This window comes from Phocoena phocoena, chromosome 17, assembly GCF_963924675.1.
Source record: "Phocoena phocoena chromosome 17, mPhoPho1.1, whole genome shotgun sequence".
NCBI lineage: Eukaryota > Metazoa > Chordata > Mammalia > Artiodactyla > Phocoenidae > Phocoena > Phocoena phocoena.
In genome coordinates, this window is record NC_089235.1 from 79,694,360 (window position 1) to 79,721,413 (window position 27,054).

The window sequence follows — 27,054 nt, forward strand, 5'->3', positions numbered from 1 at the left end:
TGACCCAGGACCCAACCTGCTGGCGGGGGCCCCTCGCAAAGGCGACCTCATGGCCCGGCCTGGGTTTGCCCTGCCGGAGCTTTCAGAGTTCCTCTGGTCCCCTGCCGGGCTCCCCTCGGTCCGGTGCCGTTGGCGGTGGGGTGGGAGGTGCGGGCACCAGACCATCCCCAGGGCTGGTGACGGAGCCACAGCACAGCTGGACCTCCCCTCTCTGAGCCCCACCCATGGGTGCTTTCTGGGACCCCTTGAATGGAAGGTTAATAACCTCAGCAGAGGGTGCATTCTGGGAGGACGGCTCCCTGGAGAAATCTGAGTGACACGATGAAGTCCTGGGAAGGCAAGCATTTAAGGTCAGAGTGGAAAGTGCAGGAGGAGGGGTGCTCTAGGTGCCCGAGCTGCTGGGACTTGGAGACTCTGAGTTACGAGGCGCCGTCCCCTGGCGGCCGCGAGCGGCACACGGCCGACGGGAGCGCCGAGGCCGCTCGAGGGGGCGTCTGCACTCAGCCCTCAGCCCTTCCGTTTAGCCTCCGGGACAGAGCAGGGCGAGGCTCTCCGCGGGCCCGAGGGGGTGGGCCCAGGCTGGGCGGAGCCTCCCACCAAGGCCCCCAGCCCCACCCCTTGCGGAGGTCGTCTTCCTACAGGTCACACTAAGCTTCCCAGCCTTGTCAGTCCGTCCATCCCGCTTTTGCCGAGGAAGACTGTCCTGGAACAGCCCGCCGGGCTTCATTGTAATATTGAAGGAAAGTCCACCTCTTCTAATAGCTGGCCTCCTCCTGAGGGCTAGAGGGGACGCCAGGCTGAGGGTCCCCAGCCCCCGTCCCTCCCCCAGGACCACGCCCTTTGCCCCTCCCCCAACCCTCAGCTCCTCTGCTGACAGCTCCCCCAGCCTGAGGCCCCCCCCAGGGAACTGGGGAAGCCTATGGAGACACAGGCAGCCAGAGGAGCAGGCACCTGCTCCCGGCTCACCTGAGTCTGGGATTAGCCAGAAGATGTCCCTGAGCTCTGCCCCCCAGACCCAGCTTTCACAAGATGCCCCGTCCACCCCTCTGTCACACACACACACACACACACGCGCACACACACACACACACACACACACACACACACACACACAAGGTCCCAGGGTCAGGACTTGGGATACTGATAGCACCCCAGGCCTGGGCTGGGGGTGGGCAGGAGAGGGGCTCAGAGGGTGGGTTCCAGTGGCTCTCACCCTACTGAACCCAGGGGCGTCTGGGTCCCTCCTCACATTAATGCCTGGGGTGGGGCTGGGGGCAGCGAGGCAGCTGTTGGCCGGTTCTGCCCAGAGGAGTGAGCAGAGTCTTGCCATCCTGAGGGTGTCACAGACACCGGTTCACCCGCCACTCCGTTCCCGTTCCCCACAGCTTCTGCTGCACTGGGCCTGACACCCTCATAGCCTGGGGTCTGGAGCCGGTGAGCGTCAGACCCCGCAACCCCGGGCTCCCAGTGACCCCCGCCTTTCCTGCAGGTCCTTGTAATTTGCGTCCCTTCCCCCAGGATCACCAAGAGCGCCTGTCAGAGAAGGGGGTGGAGGAGCTCCCGGCTCCGGGCCAGTCCTGACAGGACCGCAGCGTCGGGCACCCCGAGGCTCTCCTTGCCGAGCCCCCTGCTGGGGAACAGACCTCCCAGTTCCCCTCACTTGCTGGCGCCCGAGCTCTCCCGGGAAGGTGGCCTCGCTCTCCCTCCAGTGGTGTCTCAGATTTGTGACTCGGTTTCCTCAGTGGTCTACTCGTCCTCAGGCCCCAGCCCTCCTCCCCCCGGGGCCTGGTGAGAGCTGTGGTCCCTGTGGGAGGGACGCTGTGGTCCCCAGGAGGGTAGACAGGCCAGGGAAGGACAGGGATGACCCGGGCCACAAGAGGGCAAGCCCCCAGCCCTGCCTCCACCCATGAGGATCCTCCTGTCCACGAAAACTTAATCAATAGTCATTCTAAGGAAAGAGAATTTCAGTGGCGCCAACCTGAGGATTATAAGCCGGGAGACAGTCTTTCAGAAAACCCTGAGGACTCTTCCACCCGCTAAAGGTCAAAGCAAGGTTACATGTTTCTGAGACAAAGGGTTATACGCCAGATGGTGTATTATTGATAGTTTACACAGTCCAGATCTACATGTACAAAGCGAGTAGTGGGCCATGGTGTTACAGCAGGCAGGTAGCTAGATACGCGCAGAGGAGGCGGGGCACGGGCCAGATGGCAGGAAACCGTACAGCTTGTAAACAACGGTGGCCCTTGGACAGACAGAGAAAGGCAGGAACCTCTGGACTGACAGGAAACCACACATTTTGGGGTGACAAGTGCCCTGGAGACAGACAAAGAAAGATGAGAAGAGGGTGGAATCTCCAGAGTCCAAAAGTAACCTTTTGCTCATTATACTCTGATTACAATAAAATTAGCCTCGCAGATAAGAAATACCCATCGGGCACGGAAGCCATGACACAACGATCAAAGCTAAATAAAGGAAAAATGCCTCCGCCTCTTGGGAGGGTGGAGCTGGGAAGAAAATCAGGGAATACGACCCCAAACCCCTCCCTCCCCAATGAATATTCCGCGCCCCCCTCACTTCTACACCCCACGTGACCAGCTTGCCAAAGAAACTCGGCACAGCTACTCGCGGGAGTCTGCCCGGTCTGGCGTTGAGAGTGCACTGTCGCTTCACAAATCCTCACTTTACTTTCTTGACCTCTGTGTCTCCTCTCTGAAATCTTTCTGTGAGTGTGAGTGAGACCTGCAACTTGTATTCACCATAGAAAGTGCAGAAGGGAAGGGACTGTACAGATACAGTTTAAGTTCCTGATCAATTGACTTTCCGTGAGTCAGAAGGGAGCTGTCTTTGGTGGCCTCACGAGTCCTCTGAAGTCCCCCCAGCAGCACAGGCTCTCTGCTGGTGTGGAGCTGCCAGGGAATGAACGCTGCTGCTTTTTAAACTCTGTCTGTGAGATGCCCATGTTGCTGGGTGTAGCAGTAGAGGGTTCTTTTTCATTTCCATGTAGTATTCTGTTGTGTGCCCGTGCCGGCATTCATGTATTTATTCTGCCCTTAATGGGCGTTAAGGTTGTTGACAGGTTTGATGCTCGTGAATAATACAGCTCTAAACATTTGTGGGCGTTTATCGTGGTGATTTTTTTTCTCTTGAGAATGTACCTGGGAGTGGAAATGCTGGGTCACAGGGTATGTGTATGTTTAATGTCGACTGAAAAAAAAAAAAGCACAGCCTGAAAGCTGAGAGTCATGTTTTATTTGGCGGCCTTTCTGAGGACTTCAAGCCTGGGAGGCAGCCTCTCAGAATAGCTCTGAGTTTCTGCTCCGAAGAGGTCAGGGAGCAGTGAGGATATACAGAAGTTTTGCAACAAAGACCAGGTAGTCGGAGCATCAAAAGACTATGGGAGTTTTTTGTTTGTTTGTTTTGTTCTAAGGGCAGATTTTATTTATTTATTTATTTTTGGCCACACCGCACAGCATTGGGGATCTTAATTCCCTGACCAGGGATCAAACCCATGCCCCCTACAGTGGAAGCCAGACTCCTAACCACTGGGCCACCAGGGAATTCCCAAAAGATTACTGTCAATTAAAGAAAACCAGACATCTCAAGCTGAGGAATGTAGCGCTTTTCTGTGAACGGGAAGACGTAAGAGCCTGGGCTCACCGAAATCATTCCTTTGACAGGCATCTCAGCTTCTCGGGCCAGTATCCCGTTCTTTTCCATCATGGGTCCCCTCGGGTTGCACAAGTGGGGCAGCTGCGGCAGCTGAGGGCTCGGCAGAGGGCATCCCCCTCGTCTCCATCCTGCGTTCCTTCAGGGCTCACCTTCCAGGGGTGGGGTGGCGGTGGTGGTTGACGGCTGCGACATCCTTTGGCTGCTGACATGGCAGCAACATTTTCCATCCACAGGAGCCCTAGCAGACTGTGCCAGTTTATACTGAGGCCGGTAAAGTGTAAGCTCTCCAGCTGTCCACATCCTGCACAGCTCTTGGTATTTTCAGTACTTGTAATACTAGCCATTCTTGTTTGGATTTCTTCCTCTCCGACTGTCATAGATTTTGTTTTCCTAGATTAACCGCACGATTGAGCATATGACATGTTTGGTAAGTGTTCTACATGCACTTAAATACGGATTCACTTGTTTGGTATGGTGTTCCATATATGTCCATTATGTTAATTTTTTGCAATCTTGTGCAAATTTACGTATGCTAAGTGACATTCTTGTCTGCTTGTTCTATTGTTAGGGAACCATTGACCAAAACTGCCCACCTTGGCCAGGTATGATAATAATTACTTGCATGAGCTGTCACACAAAAGGAGGCCCCAGTAAGGAACCGGACGCTGCCACAGAAAACTCACCAGGAGAATTTGGGAGGGGCCGAAAGGAGGGAAGAGACGCCAGCCCGTAAAACGTCCTGCCAACCTCCCAGAAACCCTCCGACTGGAATCCATCTTAACTCAGAGATGCATGCACCACCAGGAAGGGCCCTGAGTCAGGCCAAATGTGGGCACAAGTAGGATAATTGGCCAGAGACAACCCAGAAAGTAACCCCATCACCATAAAACCCGAGACTGCGAGCCACGTGGCAGAGCAGTCCTCCTGGGGCCCCTTACCCTCCTCCTCTCCGCCTGGGCGCCCCTTCCCAATAAAGTCTCTTGCTCTGTCAGCACGTGTGTCTCCTCGGACAGTTCATTTCTGAGCATTAGACAAGAGCACGCTCTCGGGCCCTGGGAGGGGTCCCCCTTCCTGCAACATTATCAGTTACCTAAAGGCTTTACGGTAAAATATTTGTGTCACTGTCAATTGGCCTCAACTTTCACTTCTGCCATATCTTGCTTAAACATTTTGAAGCTGTTACTAGTTGTATAGAGGTAGGATTGACATATCTTTGTGTTATGTTGACTTTTTATCACTATGAAATATCTTTTAGTAATATTTCTTGCCTTAAAGTACACTTTATATGGCATCAATAGGATGAACGAGATTTCTTTGGATTACTGTCGGCAGGATGTTTTGCCCACCCTTTTTCTTTTCAGCTATTCTGTGTCCTGATTTTTAAAGTCAGAGTTGTAACCAGTTTAGTGTTATTTTGTATCCCGTCTAAAAAATTTTGCTTTTACTTTGGAATGTTAAGTCCATTTACTTAACATTTACTTAACATAGAACTAACATAGCTGGGTTAACGTAGTGCAGCCCTGACACTTGGTTTCTTTTTTTTTTTATAAATTTATTTTATTTTATTTATTTATTTTTGGCCGCGTTGGGTCTTCGTTGCTGCGCGCGGGCTTTCTCTAGTTGCAGTGAGCAGGGGCTACTCTTCGTTGAGGTGCGCGGGCTTCTCATCGCCACGGCTTCTCTTGTGGCAGAGCACGGGCTCTAGGCACGCGGGCTTCAGCAGTTGTGGCACATGGGCTCAGCAGTTGTGGCTCGTGGGCTCCAGAGCACAGGCTCAGTAGTGGTGGTGCACGGGCTTAGTTGCTCTGTGGCATGTGGGATCTTCCCCGCCCAGGGCTCGAACCCGTGTCCCCTGCATCGGCAGGCGGATTCTTAACCACTGCACCACCAGGGAAGTCCCGGTTTCTCTTTTTCTAATGCAGAGGCCTGACCTCAGCTTTGCTTGCCAGGCATCCGCTCCCAAATGACTGTCTAGATTAAACACATTGCCAGCCACAGGACTAGTAGGAGCCAGACACGCCCACCCCCAGGCTCCTTTGTTTTAGAGCTCTTAGTTGGTTTCTATAACTCACCATCCTGGGCTCTAGTTTCTCCTCTACCCATGCTTTAAATCCCCACTCTTCTGTTTCAAAGTCACTAATAAAGAGTGAGCCCACCAAACCCTAGGTCCCCACCCTCGACCCCATAAAAACAGAACCCCAGGCTAGTGCTAGCACACTCTCCCCAAGACCTCACATTGTGCCTCCAGGTATGCCTCAGGGTCTGTGATCAGCTCAGGCACAGTTCTGTGATTGGTTGACGGTGAGGTAAGAGGGTGGTTAACATGGTCAGTCGTGAGGTGCTTGTAGGTCTGGGGCTCGTGATCATCAAGTAGTTTATTTCTTCCATTTGGTGGTGGTTTTAGCATCCATAAAACAACTCAGGAAATGTGCATCAGATACTGTTATCTGGGTACTTCAGAGAGGAGCTACAGCAGAGGATATGGGGGGAGGGTCTGTCCCAGAAAGACCCCAGAGGGTCCTGCTCAGTTACACGGACTTATCACTCCTGCTTCTCTGCCCTTCTTCCTAGAGTTCCATGTTCCCATCTGTAATCATTTCACTTTACCTTGAAGAGTTTCCTTTTTTACTTCTTGTGGTTTGAGTCTGCTGGCAATGAATTATCGCAACTTGTGTATAAATGAAACTCTTTTGTTTTCTATATCTCTGAATAATATTTTTGGTTGGCATAGAATTCAGGGTTGCCAGACTTTGTCATTCATCACTTTCAAGATACAATTTCACTTTCTTCTGGCTTTTTTGTGAAAAGTCAGCTTTAGCTCTTAATTGTTGTTGCTTTGTAGATACTGTGTCTCTTTCCCCTGGCTGCTAAGAGTATCGTTTTTTGGTTTTCAGCATTTTGATTGCAGTGTCACTAGCTGGGATGACATTCTTTGCGTTTATCCTGCTTAGAGTTTTCTGTGATCCATGGATCTGTGAATTATCTTTCATGGATTTTGAACAATGTTATCTCTTCAAGTATTAATTTATTCCCTCTTTCTTCCCTGTGGTACTCCAATCTCATGCAAAGTTAAGACCATTTGACTGAGTCTCACAGGCCCTTATGCTCCGATTAATTTTTTTCTATTGTTTTTATTCTCTCTAAGCTTCCCTTGGGCTATTTTATATTGTCCTGTCTCTACCTACGTTCATATCGTCTTCTGCTCCTAATTCATCCAAACGAGTTCTTAATTTCAGATGTTTTATCTTTTCTTTCCAGAATGCGACGGTTAATCGTATGTGTTAACTCGGCTGGGCCACAGGACTCCGACATGTGGTCAAACACCATTCTGGATGTTTCTGTGAGGATGCTTTTGCATGAGATTGCCATTTAAATTGGTGACATTTGAGTGAGGCCAACTGCTCTCCATAATCTGGGTGGGTCTCACCTAATCAGCCGAAGGCCTGAATAGAACAAAAGACTGAGCTCCTCCAAGCAAGAGGGAATTCTGCAGCAAACAGTCTCTGGACTTCAACTGCAGCACCAGCTCTCCGGCCTTCTGGCTCTAAGGAAACAGAATTTGCCACCCTAAGATACGTCTCTCTGTCACATGCATTGTTTTCAGCTGGTTATTTTCTGAGAAAGAGCAGACATGGGAAGGGTTCTGACAACCAAGTAGGAGTCGATCTTTTGTAAGAAACATTTACATTTATAAGGGAAATCTCCATGTGGGATGACCAAATCTCTAGAAACTCTTATCATTGGAGAAGGCAATGACTTAAATCTGCGTCACAATCCTGGTCACCTGCCATAACTGACTCTCCCCACCTTCAACAACCTGTTTTGTCTTTAGCTGAGGATGGTATTTAAGGTGAGGGCTGTGGCCCCCTTGGTGAGTTACTCAGTTTTCCTGGGCCTCTCCCATGTAGACATGTTGTTAAACTTCTGCGAGATTCTCTCCTGTTAATCTGTCTCATGTCAATTTCACCCTTAGACCAGCCAGAAGGGTACAGGAAGACTTCTCCACCACCGCCCCCCCCCCCCCCCCCCCCGCCCCTACCCCCCACAGCCCATCCTGAAGATTTTGGCCCTGCAGCCACTTCCTTAAAACAAATCTCTTTTTGTTTCTATACACATTCTATTGGTTCTGCTTCTCTGGCGAATCCTTGCCCATACAGAGAATATTTATTTGATTTGTTTCATAAAGTCCTATTCTCTGTCAAAACTCTCAGTTTTTTTTTTTTTTTCTTTTTTTTTTTTTTAAATGTTGGGGTTAGGAGTTTATTAATTTATTTAATTTATTTTTGCTGTGTTGGGTCTTCGTTTCTGTGCGAGGGCTTTCTCCAGTTGTGGCAAGCGGGGGCCACTCTTCATCACGGTGCGCAGGCCTCTCACCATCGCGGCCTCTCCCGTTGCGGAGCACAGGCTCCAGACGCGCAGGCTCAGCAATTGTGGCTCACGGGCCTACTTGCTCCGCGGCATGTGGGATCTTCCCAGACCAGGGCTCGAACCCGTGTCCCCTGCATCGGCAGGCAGACTCTCAACCACTGCGCCACCAGGGAAGCCCCAAAACTCTCAGTTTTTAAAGTCTGTTATTGAACATACTTGTCACCGTTATTTTAAAGTCTTTTTCTGTTAACTCCATTATCTGGATCGTCCGCTGGTCTGTGTCTACGGCTTTTCTCCCCTGTTGCTATCGGTCACCTTGGGGCCTTGTATAAATAAGAGCCAGAGGCGACGCATACCTCTAGTAGCGGGTCCCTCGTTTCCTCTTTTACCAGATCAAAGTGCATGAGGTATTCACCAGGTCAACTCCATTACAAGTTGAGCTGGGTTGGGCTGGACCGCAGCTTTAGGAAACTCATACGCCCTCCTGTCCCTCTCCTCCCAGGCTTCCGGTGGAGACTCGGGCAGGCGTGTCTCCTGGTCCTGGAAAGCGCGGTAGATGCCCTCCACGTCTTTGCAGCCTGCTTTGAAGCCTCCCACTCCCAACTCCTGCGGCCGCTTTAGACTCTGGCAAGTCTCTTCAGAGCAAGGTCAAATGTGTGTTTGGAGCAGGCCTCTTTCCTCGGGTGGGAACTTGGCTCCTTAGGGCCGTGGAACTGCCGCGGACGTCACTCTTCCTTATACACGCCCCGCCCTGGGTACCGCCGCCTGCATCCGGGACTCAGCGCGCATTCTGGTTTTTCGTAGGTTTCGCTTTCCCGGAGCTGGGCGTGCTCGCCCCTCCTCCCTGGGTTGTGGATACAGTCCCGCTGATGGTTGGCAAATCCCCAGGAAGAAAAGACAGGGCAGGCTGGCAGCGTCGGCTCAGCTCGGGGGACTTCCCCACCTCTGGAAGCCAGTCCACTTGGTCCTTGTCCCTCTCAGCCCCCCAACACGTTCACTTACGACACCTGCAACCTGCCTGTTTTTTTCTTCTTGGTCCAGTGGGAGCATGTGACCGCCAGTCTACTTCAACCTCGCAAATCCCGGACGCCCTCTGATGGCTACTGAATTTTATATGCTTACTTTGCATCCTGACTCGTTACTGATTGTTTTCCAAATATGTTACTTTTATTCTTTATTCTCTAGGATTTCCAGGTATACTGCCGTATCATCTACAAATGATAGATACGGTTTTACTTCTTTTTCCATTCCAAAGCCTGTAACTGTTTATTGTTTTCTAACTGTATCAGTGAATACTTCTGACTGAATTTCAAATAGTGATGGGAATGCTTTTCTTTTAATGGGTATTTTTTTTCTAATGTAAGATGATAACTTTTTTTAAAAAAATACATGTTAAAGGGCTTCCCTGGTGGCACAGTGGTTGAGAATCCGCCTGCCAATGCAGGGGACACGGGTTCGAGCCCTGGTCTGGGAAGATCCCACATGCTGCAGAGCAACCAAGCCCGTGTGCCGCAACTACTGAGCCTGTGCTCTAGAGCCCGCAAGCCACAGCTACTGGGCCCGCGAGCCACAACTACTGAGCCTGCGTGCTGCAACTACTGAAGCCCATGTGCCTGAGCCTGTGCTCCGCAACAAGAAAAGCCACCACAATGAGAAAGCCCACGCACTGCAACAAAGAGTAGCCCCCGCTCGCTCGCCACAATTAGAGAAAGCCCGTGAGCAGCGATGAAGACGCAGCACAGCCAAAAATAAATAAATAAAATTTATTTTCTTTTAAAAAGTTACATTTTATTTTGTTTATTTATTTATTTTTGGCTGTGTTGGGTCTTAGTTGCGGCATGTGGGATCTTAGTTCCCTGACCAGGGATGGAACCCAAGTCCCCTGCATTGGAAGGCGGATTCTTAACAACTGGACCACCAGGGAAGTCCTGTAAGATGACAACTTTAAGAGATTATATTTCTCTTGAATATTTTTAATTAAGAAAGGATAGTTAATCTATTCAAAGTTACTTCAAAGTCTATAGATTTACTCCTATGACATTTATTTTCATATCTATTAATAAGATGAATTACATTTAAAAATTCCCTGATATTTAACTATCACTGAATCCTAGGAATATATCCTACTTTGTCATACTGTACTATTTTCTTTTTTTTTTTTTTTTTTTTTTGTGGTATGCGGGACCCTCACTGTTGTGGCCTCGCCCGTTGCGGAGCACAGGCCCCGGAAGTGCAGGCCCAGCGTCCATGGCTCAAGGGCCCAGCCGCTCCGCCGCATGTGGGATCCTCCCGGACCGGGGCACGAACCCATGTCCCCTGCATCGGCAGGCGGACTCTCAACCACTGCGCCACTAGGGAAGCCCTGTACTATTTTCTTAAGGTGCTGTTGGATTATGCTTGTTAATATTTCTTTAAGATTTTTGCACTGATATATCTAAGAGATGTTGGCCTGTAATTTTCTTTCTTTTTACAGTTTTTATTAGGTTGGTTATCAATATTATACTGGCTTCGTTAAAAGAATTTGGAAGTCTTCTCTTTTATGTTCTCAAACAATCTATGTGTCATTAGGAAAATCTGGTCTTTGAAGATTTTGTAGAATTTTTTGTGTGAAATCATCTGATCCTGGTTGTTTGTGCTGGAGTAGTTTCTTATTATGTTTATTTTCTACTGAAATTGATCTCTTTAACCTTTCTCTCTCAACTGGGATAAATTTTGCTTAAGTATATTTTCCTAGGTAGTTATCCCCTTCATCTGAGGTCCTATATTTGTAGAAGGGTATAGGAAATAGTCTGTTATCATTAAAAAATTTTTTCTCTCTTTCAGTAATTACTTCACCCTTAGTATTTATTATTTGTATATTTGTACTGTCCCTCTTTTATGGATTAGATTAGTTAGTTGCTCATCTAGTTCTTTTAATTCTTCAGAAAACCAAGCTTTTGCTTTATTAATCACATCTAGGTTTGTTCTCTGCACCATTTACTTCTGCTTCTAGCCTTATGATTTTCTTCTCCATGCTTTCTTCTGTTCGCTTTGGTTCCCTCCCCACCCCCCCACTTTTTTTGAATTGGGAATTTGATTCGTGTATTGTCATTTCTTTTCCTTTTTTACTAAAATCGAAGTTTAGGGCTTTAAAAACTTTTTTCTGTAGCACTGATGCTTGATTATACTCTTGACTATATATAAAATACTTGGTTCAAATTTTATTTTCTTTATTTTTTAAATATTTATTTATTTATTTGACTGCACTGGATCTTAGTTGTGGCACGTGGGATCTTTTAGTTGCGGCATGCAGGATCTTTAGTTGCGACATGCGGGATCTAGTTCCCTGACCAGGGATTGAACCCGGGCCCCTTGCATTGGGAGTGCGGAGTCTTAACCACGGGACCACCAGGGAAGTCCCCAAACTTGAGGGTGTTTTTTTTGTTTTTCTTTGTTTTGTTTTGTTTTGTTTAATCATTTCTGCTTCACAGCGTCTTGAGAAGTCTGATACCAACCTATTTTTTTCCCCTACATATACGTTGTGGGCTGTAGGCACTAAGGGGCCCTTCTGTATCTTTTACATTTTTTAAATATCATTTTTATTTTATTTTTTTATTTTTGGCTGAGTTGGGTCTTCGTTGCTGTGCGGGGGCTTTCTCTAGTTGCGGCGAGCGGGGGCTACTCTTCGTTGCGGTGCGCGGGCTTCTCATTACGGTGGCTTCTCTTGTTGCAGAGCATGGGCTCTAGGTGCGCGGGCTTCAGTAGTTGTGGCACGCGGGCTCTAGAGCACAGGCTCAGTAGTTGTGGTGCACGGGCTTAGTTGCTCCGCGGCATGTGGGATCTTCCCGGACCAGGACTCGAACCCGTGTCCCCTGCATTGGCAGGCAGATTCTCAACCCCTGTGCCAGCAGGGAAGCCCTGTGTCGTTTGCATTTTCTACTAGTGTAGTCTTAGCGCTCACCATTCTAGGTCGTTTTTCCAGGAACAGGTGAGCCCTTTTAGTTCGGGTTTAGGTCGCTTTGTCCTCTTGTTTGCCTGCCTCCCTGCTTCAGTGCCTCTGCTACAGCTTCCGACTTAACAATCTCAAATGCCTGCTCCCTTGGAACTTTGTGAGACTTTATTTCTAAGCTGGTCTTTACGTTTTCCTCCATTTGTTTCCTCACTTTCATCGTTTTTCATCTCATGTCTTCTTTTTATTGCCTACTGTTGTTTTGAGGTTCTGAACTTCTGATGCAAGGTGTTCCTTCGTATTTTCAAATGTTTTGACTCAGGCATGAGAGATTTATTCTGCTTCCTGGTTCGTTTTCTGGGACATTTTTCAAGAGAAAAGTTTTATTCTCGTTTTCATTCTTCTCCCTGCAGTGTCTTCCCACAGATGAGCGCGCAGTAGGACGCGGCCTCTTGGCGCGAGGCCGCCCTCTTCCGGCTGCGCGATGAAGTGCAGCTGTTCTTGCGTCCGTGGTCTGGTGGTGGGAGGGGTGGGTGCCTGCCGACATCAGGAGTCTCCCTGGCTGCTGCCGCACTTAATTTCCCCTTCTTTCCTTCTTTCCATTGGCCACCAAGCCTGCAGGGGTTTCGCCCCTCCTACTGGTCTGCTCCCCAAGAACGGATGCATCTCCCACTGCTCCTGCATCCCTGCATCTTCTCAAGCCAGGCCGGTGGCCAGCAGCTCTCAGCCTGGCTCCCAGCATCCCCTCGAGGGGAGCTGGACCTTCTCTTTCTGAGGATGGCTTTTGTCCAGCCCATCACTCTCAGACCCTTGGTTCCTTTCTCCCGTTTCCATCCGCTCTCTCCAGCGGTACCCACGCTGCACAGCAGGTGCCTCAGGTCCAAAGACGGCTCTGCCAGAAGTTTGTGTTCGTTTTTCTACATGAAAGTAAATGACATCTGTGGTCTCTCCATCTCCTATGCGTGCTGAAGTCCTGAGGAGCGTGGCGTCTTGTTCCCTTGCTCTGTTGATCTGAATTCCTTTTCTTGCTAGAAAGAGTAAATAGAGTTGGATGTAGGCAGCTGAAATGATCCTACGGCCAGAATTCAGTGGGGTTTTTAAAACTTAAGATTCCAAATTTATTATTGCAAATATATAGAAATACAATTGGTTTTTATCTTATAGCCAATGACCCTTCTAAAGTCATGGATTAATTCCAATATTTGCTCTGTACATTATGTTCGAAACTCAAAATCCCGTGATGTCCAAATGATAAGAAGTTGATTTCTCATCTTTTTAAAAAATCTTTATTTATTTATATTTTTGGCTGCATCGGGTCTTAGTTGCGTGGGATCTTTGCTGCGGCATGCAGGATCTTTTCATTGGGGCACACAGGCTTCTCTTTAGTTGTGGCTTGCGTGCTCTGTAGTTGCACACGTGGGCTTAGTTGCCCTGCGGCATGTGGGATCTTAGTTCCCCGACCAGAAATCGAATCCACGCACCCTGCATTGGAAGGCGGATTCTTAGCCACTGGACCACCAGGAAGTCCCTGATCTCTCATCTAAAATGATGATCCCCTTGTTTCTCTATCCAGGACAGAGTGAGTAGAAGGGGTGATAACAAGGGGGGAAGTGTTCAAGGGTTCACCATAAAGATGATGCAAGTTAGAGCTGGTTTTATAATGACCTTTATCAGATTAGAAAGATCCCCTCTATTCTTAGTTTGCTGAGAGAATTGTAATCACAAATTGCGTTGAATTTAACAAATAATTTTCTGTATGTATTGGATTACATAGTATGTTTTCCTTTTTGTGGGCCATTGGTGATTTTCCAATATTATGTTTAGGACATGTTTCATTAATTTTCATGGGATATTGCTCCGGAATGTCCGTTTTTTGTAATACCTTATCCATTTTTGTTAAGAAATCAAGATTATGCTAACTTCTTAAAATTAATCAGGAAGTGTTCATTTCTTTCCTCTGAAAGAAGCTTGGAAGATTGATATTATCTTTTCTTTGAATGTTTGGAAGAATTAACCAGTGAGAGCATCTAAATCTAGAATTTTCATTTGCAGAAAGTTTCTTTTAAATCAGCCTTTTGAGGTATTATTTGTAAAAAGTAAAATTGATGAATATTAAGTATAGTTTCATGAGTTTTGAAAAACTGTTTTGGCCGCTTTAACTGCTTTGCATTTTCATATAAGTTTTGAGTGACCTTATTAGCATTGGGGGTTTCGAATTTTTCACAGACTCCCATGCAACTCCATTACGGCATGAAATGACAAATGAACAAACGCACGACGTAAGCCCAGATCCTCCCCCCAGGCATCTCCAGTTCCACCCCTTCTGTGCCCACCTCCAAGCCGGGCCTATGCCCGGGCAGAGGCTGGACAGCAGGGAGGGCTGGAGTGGCACCCAATAAAGGGAGGCTCTGGGTGCACCAGCAGCAAGGCGGAGGCTGCACCTAGCCAGGCACGGTCCCTAGGACGTGCCAGGCAAGAGGGGGCGGGGGACAGTCCTGCTGGTTGGGCCACTGGGTGGACTGGAGGGGAAATGACCCCAACCAGCTGCACACCCTCATTCATAGCCAGCACATCCTCTCCCTGTGGCAACGGGAAGCTGGGCCTTCAGGGGGTGCCGAGGCCTCCAGAGGCCCGGTGGCTGCGAGTGGAGGTGACCGGCAGCAGTCACTCGGGGGCCAGAGGCAGCCCGTCCAATCCCCCTTTGCCTACTAGTCGCCCCTTTTATCCTTCGGCCCACTCTCCTCCTGCGAGACCCCCGGGGGCAGGGTCACCCACTGCAAATCCAGATCCAGGGTCCACACCCTGCCTGCTCCTCAGAGGAGCTCAAACGGGTGTGGTCAAGGAAATAAAGGCAGGAAGGAAAAGCAAAGAAAGAACCTGGGGAAACATGCTGGCAGGACATGGCGTGACAAACTGTGAAGCCACCTGACACGCAGGTGCGGGCACCTGGGCATGGGCGCTGCCTTTAGGGGGCAGCCTTTGGAGGCAGGGGTCCCTGGGGGTCAGAAAAGAGGGCAGCCTTTCCTGCCCACACCTGGACTCACGCAGGGCCCTTAGACCTGCCCGGTCTCCAGGTGAGGTTGTGGCTGGGGTGATGGTGCCTCCAGAGGGGACGGGGTCCCACTCTGGACCACCGCCCCTGCCCTCAGTGGACTCTTACTGCTTCATCTGTGCCGTGTTGTTTGGTGACAAAGATTCTTTGCTTGGCCAAACTTTCGTCAGGCTCCCAAACCTTCTCCTGGGCCCATCTGGGCACTTCCTTGTAAAATCCAGTTTTAATAAGAACCTCCCCCAACTCAGTATCCGATGGGGTTCCATCCCCTCCCACCCCGCAGGTGAGGACTGAGCACCTGCCCTGCCTTCAGGGAGATCCTGGTAGGTTTGTTTAGCCAGAATCCCCCTACCCCTGAGGTCTCCTCTTAGTGTTTTTCCATCCATTGACCACACCTGCTCCTTGGCTGTAAATCCCCACTGCCTCTGCTGTATTTGGAGTTGCCCCAGTCTCTCCCTGCACAACCCCGTCACAGCGGTCCCTGCGCCCCGCTGAGATTATTCAGTCTCACTGAGCTTTAACGAGTGTCATGGAAGTTTCTTTCTTTAACACTGGGTCTGGTGAGGACAGGTTCCTGGGAACCCCGGGGCCGATGGAGAGTGGTTCAGTTCACTAGGTGCTGAAGAACAAGAATAAAGGACAGGACAAAGGGAAGAATTTGCAGGGGACTGCGAAGGTGACCTGGGTGGGAGGCAGGTGGGGTCTGGTCTGCACCGTGCTGGGAGGAGCTGCCCCTCCACACTCTGTGTCCAGGTCTCCGCCAGGCAGGGGGAGATTTTGGAAAAGAAGCTTGATGGGGCCCAAGCACAACTAAACGACCTGATAGACCCAGTGGACCCATCACAGGGACAGCCAAGGGGCCCAAGAGACTCAGGTGCGGGAGAAGGATGCCCTGGCCGGAGCTGAGGACGTTGCTGAAGACACGTGTCTCGCCGGGCGAGAGGAAAGGAGCTGAGGGCGCGCCTGGCTGAAGGCCCTGCCTGCCGCTCAGGCTGACTCAGGCTCCAGCCCCATGGAGCGCTGACGAGCTGGGACAGAGCCAGGGGACCTGTGGGAACAGCATCTCTGCAGCCTTGTTCCAGGAGCTCCTGACGCCCTCCCTTCTCCTGGGGTCCCAGACCCCGCCACACACAGGGAGTCACGAGAAAGAAAGAAAAGATTCAAGCCTGTTATCTGACCCCTTCTTGCTGCTCTCCGGACTGCCTGTCCTGCCCCTTCTCCCCCTCCTCCCCCTCCTCCCCTCCTCCCCCTTCTCCCCCTCCTCCCCCTTCTCCCCCTCCCCCTTCTCCCCCTCCTCACCCCCTCTCCTTCTCTCCTTCCTCCCTTTCCTCCCCCTCCTCCCCTTTCTCCCCTCCTCCCCCCTCCCCTCCTCCCCTTCCTCCCCCTTCTCCCCCTCCTCCCCACTCCCCCTTCTCCCCCTCCTCCCCACTCCCCCTTCTCCCCCTCCTCCCCTTCTCCCCCTCCCCGCCCCCTCCCCTTCTCCCCTTCCTCCCTTTCCTCCCCCTCCTCCCCCTCCCCTCCTCCCCCTCCCCTCCTCCCCCTCCCCTCCTCCACCCCTCCCCTCCTCCCCCCTCCTCCCCCTCCTCTCCCTTCTGCCCCTCCTCCCCCCCTCCTCCCCTTTCTCCCCTTTCCCCTCCCTCCCCCACTTGCCCTTGACACTTAATTGCCCTGTTTCCTGCTCTGGGCCTGGCTCTTGATGCTTTCCCTCTGGACGGCCCTGCACTTCATCTCTGATTGCCCAATCGGCCTCCTGTTCTCCAGCCCCAATGATCCCTCCCTCCTCCCCCTTGAAGCCCTCCTCCACCTCCAACACCAGACCACTTGCCACCACACCTGCAGGAAGTTTCAGCTCTCCTGAGCCTCCGAGGCAGGGACTCAGTGTGGTCCTGTGTCCCCAAGGTGTGAACCGGGCCCTGTTCCGCAGGGGTTTGTTACAGGAAGAGAAGGACGCATCAGAGCTGGCGCGGGGTGGAGACTGGCGGAGGGGATGCGCCCACAGGGGAGACGCGCTCCCTGCCCGCCGTATGCTCCAGCACGAAGCGGCCATCCTCACGGACCCCAGGAGACCCTCCCAAGAGCCCGAGCGAGTAGGGGCTGACAGGCCTCCACAGCCGGCCCTCCTTCAGCTGACCCTCCCCATAGGGCCGCGCTCCCTGAAGCAGGGGAGGAAAGGTTCAGGAGTCGTCGGGCTGCGAGAGGGGCAACGCGAGAACCAGGGTCTGAGAGGCCTCGAATGAGGAGGGTCCAGGGCGGAGAGACCGAGGCGATGGGCGGTGCGACGGGGGGGGGGGAGGTCCGCACAAAGCCTCCGTCTCTGCTCCACCGCCCCTCTCCCGCCCTCCTGCAGGCTGAGCCCTCTGGCGTCATGGGGGTGCCGGTTCCAGTCCTGTGGGCTCTGCTGGTGTCTTTGGACTGTGCTGGCGGAGCCACAGAGCCAGGTAAGGGCAGCCCTCTGGGCTGCGGGGGGCTGCGGGAGCTCCGGGGCGCGGCGGGCGCATCTCTAGGCAGCGGAAGCCCTTTGCGCCGCCGGGCAGGTGCGCAGCGCGCTCCACCGCGGCCTGCCGCTGCCCCACAGGTGAGAACCTGAGCTGCTACCAGTGCTTCAAAGCCACGAGCTGGGAGTTTTGCAAGCCCGCCGCGTGCGCCTCCACCGACCGGGTCTGCGTCTCCCACGCGGTGATCGTCACCCTGAGTGAGTCCCTGGCCAGCGCTGAAGGGGCCTGTCGGGGGCTCTGCGCTGGATCCTTCGGGGTCTCTGCGGGGAGCTGAGGAAGGCTCCCTTCAGGGGCCCCTCGCCTGCGCCGACCTTTGCCAGATCCCGGTCCTGAGCGGGGGAAGAAGGAGGCAGCCGCTCAAGACTGAGCCCTGGGGGCTTCCAGAGGAGGCTGGCTGGTCTCTTTCCTTCTTTTCGGTTATCCTAAACCAAGCGCCGCTGAGCAGCCTGTGATACGATGTAATGCAATGCATACAACTGTCATATAATACAACACAACAAGGTTCAATGTAGTGAGATACCATGCACACAACAGACACAGCAAAACAAACACAACACAGCACAGCAGGGCACAAGGAAGGTGGACTCCACCCAAGGGTATCTTTTCTTCTATAGCTTGGGTTGTTTTGAGTGTTCTGTTCTCTCCAGTGCTTCGTTCAGAGGTCTCTGCGTGTCTCTAAGTGAAGGAGGGAGGGGGTGGACGGGAGCCCAGGCCAGGTGCAGCAAGTCCTCTGGTCACCATCGCTTTTCTCTCTGCTCTGCTTCCCCCGTCTCCCCGGGACTCCCAGGCCCCTGGCTAGCCGGGTTGCCAGGCCACGTGTGGTTTCAGGGAAGAGCCCCGACCAGGGCCAGCAGTCCTGAACCCTGTCTTTGCTGTGACCTTGAAGGTGACCCTGGGCAGCTGTGCTCCCACTGCTGTGCAGGGCCTGGTCTGTGAAAAGATCAGGAGAAGGTATCTGTAGACGTTCCAAGACCAACAGTTCTCTGCCCCGAGGTTTGGTTCCGGCCTTCCCCGCCCGCGGGAAAGCACCCCTCCCAGGCTCCCCCTCTCTTCCTGAGCACTGTCTCCTCTTCTCTGCAGGATCTCGCAAGCGTGGGAAGGCACCACTCCCAGGCTCCCCCTCTCTCCCTGAGCGCTGTCTCCTCTTCTCTGTAGGATCTCGCAAGCGCGGGAAAGCACCCCTCCCAGGCTCCCCCTCTCTCCCTGAGCGCTGTCTCCTCTTCTCTGCAGGATCTCGCAAAGGAATTTTTCTCAGCAGGCGCTGTGCTCCCAGGTGTCCCAACACCAACATGAAATTTGAATGGTCGTCGGGCCCCAGGGTGCACGGCAAGATCACCAGGCACTGCTGTTCCAGATCTCTCTGCAACAAGGCACCCACCCCGCAGGAGGCTCCCTGGGCCCTTCCAAGGGTGTTCCTGCTCCAGGCGGGCCTTGGCCTCCTCTGGGTCCTGCTGTGAGCACCTTCCCCTCGGCCCCAAAGCCCATGCTGTCCTCCCACCTCTATCCTGCCCCCATCGCTCTCAAGACCGTGGGTGGGACATTCACCCCTGAGATGGTAGGCGGTGCCATCACCTCGCCCTGGGCCCGGCCGCCTCTCCTGTCCCCAGCAGGGGCCCTTCGCTCACACAGCCTGGGATTGTAGCCCCACTCCGTGGGGGTCAGGGATGGGGGCATGCAATGGGCATTTCTCAGTTTGGGGTAACAGCCCCTGTCCTGAACAGAAGCTCCAGGTCCCTGTGTTGGGCAAGAAGAGCCCGGCAAGGCCAGAGGGTGGCTTAGCCCTGGCTCTGGCTCTGACTGGCTCTGTGGTCTCGGCCCCCCCACGTCCGCTGTTCTTGCCACCTCTGTCCCTGGCCCAGGCAGAGTCCTGCAGTGGGACCACGACCTTCCAGAGACAATAAAGTCGTTGCTTGACCACACCCCCTCTTGCTTCTTCCTCGTCTCTACCCATTGGGCCCAGACTACAGCCCTCTGGCCTGCTCTCAGCAGACTCTGTGGTTGTGCGCTGGCCATGGTTGGAATGGTGGACAAAACTGTCCCTCTGGGCTACAGCCAACCAAGCTGGGGACTGGACCAGCACTGGGCAAGCAGGAGTCACAGGCTCAGGGTCGGGTCCTCGGGAGGGCCAGCTGGCCAATGGTGGGATGGAGGCTCGGAGTCTGGGGCACCTGACAGGGGTCAGTGGTGCCTGCCTAGGAGAGTGGGGTTGAGAGATGCTGGGAGGGGACGGCTGGGCGGTGGGGTGGATGGGAGCCATGTTTGGTGCACAGGGGTGCTGGATAGAGTAGGGGCTGATGGAAGGCCTGGAGGTGCCCAGGATGGCCCCATGCCTGGCTTGGGGGAGGGTCACCCAGGAGAGGGGCACAGGGGAGGAGCAGGTTGGGACAAGTGGAACTCATGACAAGCTCATAGAGACATCCTGGGGAACATCCAGGGAGACATCCTGGAGGACAGAGAGATAGAGGACAGCAGCCAAGAATCTGTGGGTGGGGGCAGCGTCACCAGGCAGCAGGTCCCCAGAGCCCAGAAGGACGCCGGGTCCACACACCTGTCCCCCAGTCCTGGTTCCTCAGGCTTACCCGACCCCGGAGTCTGCACACCTCCCCCCGCCAAGGTCTGCACACCCCTCCCCCCAGGGTCTGCCCAGCTCTGGGTCCTTACACCTGCCTCCCCCATCGCACACCTGACCCCAATCTCCAACTCCTGGTGATTTCCCCCGTGGACCAAGATGGGCCTGGCCGCCCCTCGTGCTCTGGGGCCTTCATGCATTCCCAGTCCTGGGCTAGGCTCCACTCTGTGCCAAGGAGACCGATGGAGTGGCCAGGAGCTCTCTGGATGAGAGTCCCAGAATGCCCAGCTTAAAGTGGGACCTCACTCCCCTTCAATGCAGTTGTGAATTTTCATGCTGAGTTTAAACCCCTAGGCTGGCCAAGCAGGCTGGTCACCATCTACTGCTTCCAACTCCCCACACGAGGTTCCTGGCCCACTGAGGCATCAGGAATCTCTGACTTCCTGAGTCGAGGCCAGTCCACAAGGCCAGTGCAGAGGGGAAACAGTCACCCGGTAGGGCCACGGTCTTCTCTCCAAGCTGCATTCTCCTAGGAAATACGTGTATGTGATCCGGGTCAGGGGCCACCACACCCTGTCTCCCCACGACTGCTGTACCAGCCACTCTCTGCTTCCCTCTCCATGAAGATGACCGCCTTTGGAGCCGGGCATCCTGGTCCCTCCTCTGGACAGGGGACCCAGGATTGTAGGCCCTTCTGGGAAACCTCTCGGCTAGGAATCAGAAACTTTGCTGAATGAATGGAGAAGTGAGTAAAGAACGAGTGAAGGAAGGGTGAAGATGATTGGCAACCGAATGAGAAAGGTATTCCTGAGCGGGAATAGATGCTTCATGAGGGCTGAGCGCGTGAGGTGAGAAGAAGATGGAGCCTGCCCTCAGCCACTCAGCTTCCCCAAGCCCCTCTGACCTAAGACAGTGGCCGGTCACATCCTTCCTGGGCACCACGGCCCTCCCCCATTCCCCAGGACCCTGAGCACCACGTGACCGCCACGGAGCAACCCAAAGCTGGTCTGAGCCGGCCTCAGGACCGCCAGCGTGTGGGCACTGCTATGGCCATCATTAGTTTCAGGATTTTTGCTGTGGATTCTTTGGGGACTAGGTTCTTTTTCACAGTCTCTGCTGGGAAGCTCAGATCCGGCTACAACCTGCACTCCGACAGGCTTCCAGCTTCGTGCCGACACTCAGATGTATCCAATCCCATCTCCATCCTGGCCACGCCTTGCCTTGCCTTTCTTCTACCCCACCTCCTTCAAAATTATTTGAGTTTCTGATTCTCCTGGTTTGTACTACCTTAACTCCTGGTTCTGCCTGCTGCGTGCTCCCTGTCCTCGTCCGGCTGTGGGTCCTGATTCCACCGATGGAACCTGGGGGTCTCCGCAGGCAGCCCACGTGAGGACGGGGCACTCAGGAGGCACCGCAGGACAGCCCGATGGCAGTGTGTGTTGGGATTGTGAAGACCTAGAAGGGAAAGCCAGCTGTGAGGGCATGCCAGATGCTGCTTCCACTCCCCTTGCCCTAAAAAAGAGACCCAAGTCGGCCACGTCTGTGGTACAGAGTCGTGAGTCAGGTCGTGTGTGAACTCCACACGCAGCAGAGTCCAGAGCGGCCTGTGTTCTCCCGCAGGTTCTGTTCCCCACCCCTCCCCCCCACCCCCGAGGGTACAAGTACCCCCGCCCAAGGTCTGCTCAACCTTGAACGGAGCAGTCTGGTACTCTTATTTTGTTCCAAACGCCCAGATTTTTATCTTTGTTATTGAACAATAAATTACCCCATAGACAATGTTCTCTGTCCATAAGCATTTAAATGAAACATTTATAACAAAGAAGATAAACTTTTAAATCCCAAATATTTCTAAACTAAATTATTACATTTTGATTAGTTCATCTGTTGAACAAGGAATTATAATAGGAATTTTTTCAATTCCTTGACCTGAACAGTAATAAAATCAGGACAAACGTTTATTTTAAAAAGAAAACAGCACTGTGAGGGAAATGGATAGGTTAGATCCTTATGTTACAAAAGAAGAGGGGCTGAAACATCACAGAAAAATAAATCAAACCCCCCAAAAAACCAAATTAAGCCAAAAATGTGATTTAGTGAAATAGGAAACCAAAATAAAATAGAGAAGATCTACAAAGCCAACAGACTAACAAGATGGTGACATTGGCAAGATTGAAAGTGGGAGTAAAGAGGAAATACAAATAAATGACAAAAATGGACGAAAGGGCCACGTAACGCTACTCACCCATCCGCACAAAATTCTAGCAAAGGGACATGTTAACAATAAAAGCAGTCTTGCGGGCCACACCAGGAGGTAGCAGGGCATTCCTGCGTTAAGGTAAATGCTCTACGTCTTGACTGTGTTGGTGGTTCTATAAGTGTTTACATTTGTCAAACTCACTGAACTGTCTACTTCAAAGGGGTGCTTTTTACTGTGTGTAAATCACACTTTAGGAAAGTTGATTGAGCTACCACAAGAGAGTCATTGCATACCTCGATGGGATAGGTTTGAAGATTTAGATGCAATGAAGTATTTCCTAGTGAAAAATACAGATTACCAAACTCGACCCAAGTAGTAAAATTTCCAAGCTCCTTTTACAAAGGAAGCATAACACTGACAGCTAAACGTGACGATGATACTAAAAAGGAAATTACAGCATTTTTGTGGATCAGTGCAACAATCTTAAATAAAGTAAACTATTAACAAACCAAATTCAATAGCATATCATACAATAACATGATTGCGTGTGTGTATCAGCCCTGAAGCCGGGAACTTAACTGTACGAGGAAGTGCTGGATGCAGTCTTATGGTGGTGCTGAACAAAAGGATCAGTACTTTCTAACGTTGTATTTGAGACATAAGCAAATGAAAATAAGCAAGAGAAAACCATTAGAGGCATGAGAGTTGGGGAAAGTACAATCTCTGTTTGTAACTAACTTAATAGTATGTTTCAAAAACCCTAAAAGATCAATGATAAAACTAGCAAAGTCAATAAAATCATTCAATAAGGTAGTAGAATATGAAACTAAAATAAAAATTAATAGCCTTTTTATACATGAGCAATAGCCACCTGGAGGCTATAGCGGAAGAGAAGTTTTTATTTACAATTGTGGAATAGAGAGCTAATGCTTAAAAGTAAATCTGACTGGGCTTCCCTGGTGGCGCAGTGGTTAAGAATCCGCCTGCCAATGCAGGGAACACAAGTTCGAGCCCTGGTCCGGGAAGATCCCACATGCTGCGGAGCAACTAAGCCTGTGCGCCACAACTACTGAAGCCTGGGCGCCTACGGCCCGTGCTCCACAACAAGAGAAGCCGCCGCAGTGAGAAGCCCACGCACGGCAGTGAAGAGGAGCCCCCGCTCGCCGCAGCTAGAGAAAGCCCGCGCGCAGCAACAAAGACCCAGTGCAGCCAAAAAACAAATAAATAAAATTTTAAAAATAAAAATATAAATCTGACTAAAAATATGCAAAATCTAAAGGAGGAAAATTCAACCAACTTCCAAGAGATGCAACAGTAGCCTCGAGCAATTGTAAAGACACTCCTTGTTCTTGGACAACTCTAAATATCATTAGAATGGCAGTTCTCTCAGGACTTCCCTGGTGGCCCAGTGGAAGACTCTGCACTGCCAATGCAGGGGGCCTGGTTCGATCCCTGGTCGGGGCACTAAGATCCCACGTGCCGCCACTAAGCCCTCACACCATAACTAGAGAAGCCTGCATGCTGCAACAAAGACCCAGCACAGCCTAAATTAACAAAGAAACAAATAAATGTCAGTTCTCTCTAATTTATAAGATTTTTAATTTAATGTGATTACCATAAAAATAACGTTTTTTTCTTAAATGGGCAAGTTGAAAGACGTGTAAACAAAAACATTCAAGATCAGTTAGGAAAAAATTAAGTTGTGGAAGTAATAAGTACTAGCACAGGTTAAAACATAATTTAAAAAAAAAGTTTAGGGGCTTCCCTGGTGGCAGAGTGGTTAAGAATCCACCTGCCAATGCAGGGGACACAGGTTCAAGCCCTGGTCCGGGAAGATCCCACATGTCGCGGAGCAATTAAGCCTGTGTGCCACAACTCCTGAGCCTGCGCTCTAGAGCCCGTGAGCAACAACCACTGAGCCCGCATGCCACAGCTACTGAGTCCATGTGCTGCAATTACTGAAGCCCACGTGCCTGGAGCCCGTGCTCTGCAACAAGAGAAGCCACCACAATGAGAAGCTCATGCACCGCAACCAAGAGTAGCCCCTGCTTGCCGCAACTAGAGGAAGCCCGCCCGCAGCAACGGAAACCCAACACAGCCATAAATAAGCACCATGTTATTGTCATGTGAATGGACAATATACCCAAGAACATATGGAAATTTAGTGTATGATAAAGGAGGAATCTCAAATCACTGGAGCAAAGATGAACCAAATGGATTAAAGACCTAAATGTAATACTGGATGCTATAAAAGTCTTAGAGGAAAACGTAGGAAAAACACTCTTTGACATAAACCACAGCAAGATCTTATTTGACCCATCTCCTAGAGTAATGGAAATAAAAACAAACTTAAACAATAAAATAACCAAATGCAACATAATTAAACTTAAACTAAAAATAAACAAATGGAACCTAATTAAACTTAAAAGCATTTGCACAGCAAAGGAAACCATAAACAAGACAAAAAGACAACCCTCAGAATGGGAGAAAATATTTGCAAATGAAGCAACAGGCAAAGGATTAATCTCCAAAATTTACACACAGCTCATGCAGCTCAATATCAAAAAAAGAAACAATGCAATTAAAAAGTGGGCAGAAGACCTAAACAGACATTTCACCAAAGAAGAGACATGGATGGCCAAGAGGCACATGAAAAGATGCTCAACATGACTAATTATTAGAGAAATGCAAATCAAAATGAAGTGTCACCTCACCCCGGTCAGAACGGCCATCATCAAAAATCTACGAACAGTAAATGCTGGAGTGGGTGTGGAGAAAAGGGAACCCTCCTGCACTGTTTGTGGGAATGTAAATTGGTACAGCCACTATGGAGAACAGTATGGAGGTTCCTTAAAAAACTAAAAATAAAACTACCATATGACCCAGCAATCCCACTATATACCCTGAGAAAACCATAATTCAAAAGGACACATGTACCCTAATGTTCATTGCAGCACTATTTACAATAGCCAGGACATGGCAATGACCTAAATGCCCAACATAGATGAATAGATAAAGAAGATGTGGTACATATATACAATGGAATATTACTCAGCCATAAAAAGGAATGAAATTGGGTCATTTGTAGAGATGTGGATAGATGTAGAGACGGTCATACAGAGTGAAGTAAGACAGAAAGAGAAAAACAAATATCGTATATTAATGCATATATGTGGAATCTAGAAAAATGGTACAGATGAACCTATTTGTAGGGCAGGTATAGAGACGTAGATGGAGAGAATGGACATGTGGACGTGGTGGGGGAAGGGGAGGGTGGAACAAACTGGGAGATTAGGTTTGACATAAATACACTACCATGTGTAAAATAGCTAGTTAGTGGGAACCTGCTGTATAGCACAGGGAGCTCAGCTCGGTGCTCTGTGATGAGCTAGAGGGGATGGGGGTGGGTGGGAGGGAGGTCCAAGAGGGAGGGGATATAGGTATACATATAGCTGACTCACTTCATTGTACAGCAGAAACTAACAGAACATTGTAAAGCAATTTTACTCCAGTAAACATAAATAAATAATTGGTTTGTGAACAAATAAATGACTACTTAGAAAAAGTCAAAATTGGATCTATACACACGCATCCATACATCATACATGAGAATAAAGTAAATAGTAAACAACCAAAACTATACGAACACCCAGAGAAATCACACGTGAATATCTTTATAACCTGGGTGTGGAAAACGTTCTCCTATGTAGAATTCAAAATCCAAATGCAAGAAAAGAAAAGATAGACTAATGTGACTCTATACAAATATAACGATCTTCCACACACACACTCCCCAGGGGATATAAATAACTCTGTAAACACTGAGGGTGGGGGAACAGGGCTAAAGCAAACATGAGTGATACGTGAAAAACATTAACAAAGATGATATGAAATACCACTTAAACATAAGAAAACACGTTTGCCTCCACTTGTGAAGGAAATTCAAATTAAACAGGGAAGATGGGACAGCCCCTGCTGTAGACTGTGCTGTGCAGAGTGTAGGGGCTACACCGTCAGGGCCAGTCCTGGCTCAGAGTGAGATGGCTAGACCTCACCCACTGAATGCAGCTATAGACCCAGAACGAAATACACGGAGAAGCTATATGAGGACTCCAAACAGAAAATAGTAGCAGAGAGATTGGGGAATAAGACAAAACTTTGAAGTGCCACCAAATGTGTGGTAACTTTCCCCTTTTCATTTCCTCTGGTATTCTCTAGATTTGACTCAAGACAGCCCACATTTTTTTTTAAATTAAATTAAATTTTTTTTTTTTTTTTACCACACTGCACAGCTTGCAGGATCTTAGCTCCCTGAGCAGGGGTTGAACCTGGCCCTGACAGTGAAGGCACCCGGGTACTAACCACTGGACCACCAGAGAATTCCCAAAACAGCCCGCATTCTGAAAGTGAATACCAGAACATGGACATAAGAGGTCCATTAGAACCCCTCTTGGTCTCACTTAATGAGTGGGAAAAGCAGCAACTTCAGCGGCTCCCAACAGAGCCTGCGGGTACCTAAAGTTCTGAGAGAAGGAAACTGGCCCCTCCGGTCAGAGCATCTGTGATCTCAGGATGATGGGGTAAAACCCATTGACCTTCTTCTCTCTACATCTTCCCACCTCATGACCCCAGATGTGGTTGTAGGGGTGGGAACTGTGCAGCTCTATGGAAGAACTAAGCTTCAGCTTTCTGACTAAATGACTGAAAAGCGGACCTGCAAGTTACTAGAAAGGGCCAGAGAGACCGCAGGGAGCGAGAAGCTTGGGAAAGAAA